Below are 1,919 nucleotides of genomic sequence, written 5' to 3'. Positions count from 1 at the left end.
TGTACTTCACAAAGAAAGAGCATTCAGGCAACACCACGTTTCAGTTCCTGACACCATCACAAGGCCACACGCTGACCTTGCTCCTCGGGCGTTTGCAGACAGCAAACCGGAGTCCTGGACACCCTCCTAGTTTTCCAACTTTTGATATTTACTGGCTCAATGACAAGATTCCAGTAAAGACTATCTATGGACACAATGGGGGTATGCTTCTGAAAAACAAGCTCATGGTCGTCCCTGTCTCACTGTGGACTCGCTCTATTTCACCCTAATAAAAATAAAACACAGTACAAAACCCCCCAAAACTTACAGAAGTATTGGAGGTGGGGGTGGGGTGGATTCTCAAGGGAAAAAAAGTTAAGAATGAGACTGTCAAGAATTTTTTCCCTTTTCTTAATATGTCTATGTAAGATAGGTAGGATAAATGATCCTGAGGAGAAAACAACGGGATCGACGGTTCCGGGGGTCACAGGATAGGGGACGGCGGGGGGAAAAGGGAGAGCCAACAAACTCAGGGACAAGGGAGTAAAAGAGATCTAAAAATCGATGACAAGGAGGGTGTAGAATGCCTGGCAGGGTTGGGTCAAGTGCAATGTAGCTAAGAGGAATTACTGGGATCCGAATGAAGGTTGAACATGATAGCAGCACAGGAGGAAAAGAGAAGAGAAGAAAGAACTAAGAGGCAAAAGATAAGGTATAAATATAGGCAAGTATCTATGCAAATATATTAACATATAACCACAGGGATATAGGCCTATATACATATATTTATACGTAAAGTATTAAGGTAGCAGATGGACATCGGGCCTCTATTCAAGCTCTCCCCCAATGCAATGTTCTAATGACCTGGCATGCTGTGATGCCCACCTTCTCAACACGATTGCTTAAGACAAAGGGGCTGCATAATCAAATATAGTGAAGAAAGGTAATGGTGCCCGGTTATTAGACGTTATTGGGTTTAGAGTCTTAATAGTTTGAAGTTTAATATCGGACACCTAGCAGGGAAGCAATAAAGCCCACACGGAAGAAGCACCCAGCATGTGTGTGATCACAAGGTGTTGATGAGATCAGGTAGCAGAAGATCCAAAACAATTATATTGATGCAAATGAGGAGGGTCGGGGTAGAGACCCAAAGCCCATTTGTAGACAATTGGACACCCCCTCACAGAAGGGTCACCAAGGAAGGGATGAGTCAGCCAGGGTGCAGTATAGCACTGCATACAACATTCCTTCAGTTCTTTAATATCCTTCCCCTCCCCACCATCATGACCCCAGTTTACCTCACAAACCCGGCTGGACTGGAGTACATACATGGTACAGAAGAGCTCTCGACACACAGAATCCAGGACAGATAAAACCCTCAGGAACAGTAATGGGAGTATTGATGCCAGGAGGGTAGGGGGAAGGTGGTGGGGAGAAGGGAGAACTGATCGCAACGATCGATGTTTACCCCAGCCCCCAGGGGATAAATAACAGAAATGTGAGTGAGGGGCAACAGCAGACAGTATAAGACATGAAAATAACAATTTATAATTTATCAAGAGTTCATGAGGGCTCAATAAAATAAACGTCTAGAAAATGATGGCAACATATGTACAATTGTGCTTGATACAACTAACGTGTAGGTTGTTATAAGAGCTGTAAAAGTCCCCAGTAAAATGATCTTTAAATAAAAAATCAAACTGCCAATAAAATAACTAATCTCTTCTCTTTGGAAAAAAAGAAAAAAAGAGTTCATGAGGGTGGGAGCGTGAGGAGAAAAAAGAGGAGCTGATACCAATGGCTCAAGTAGAAAGAAAATACAGTGAACCCTCGCCACTTCGCACTTCGACTTCCGCGGCTTCACTCTATCGCGGTTTTTGCGTAACAGCGCATGCTCTGTCATTACTGCCACTGATTGGCTCATACTGTACACGCTTCTG

The 1,919-nt window shown here is 43.8% G+C and overlaps 1 protein-coding gene across 1 annotated transcript in view; it reads right to left on the bottom strand.

Moving 5' to 3' along the window:
* Nucleotides 1-1,919, bottom strand: part of NUP160 (nucleoporin 160) — a gene marked incomplete at its 5' end in the record, with an annotated part of 46,399 nt that overhangs the window by 17,886 nt on the left and 26,594 nt on the right. The window lies entirely within an intron of this gene.

This window comes from Echinops telfairi, unplaced genomic scaffold, assembly GCF_000313985.2.
Source record: "Echinops telfairi isolate 266 unplaced genomic scaffold, ASM31398v2 ScPeMD7_60;HRSCAF=208, whole genome shotgun sequence".
Taxonomy (NCBI): Eukaryota; Metazoa; Chordata; class Mammalia; order Afrosoricida; family Tenrecidae; genus Echinops; species Echinops telfairi.
This window is presented reverse-complemented; position numbering and strand designations above follow the sequence as displayed.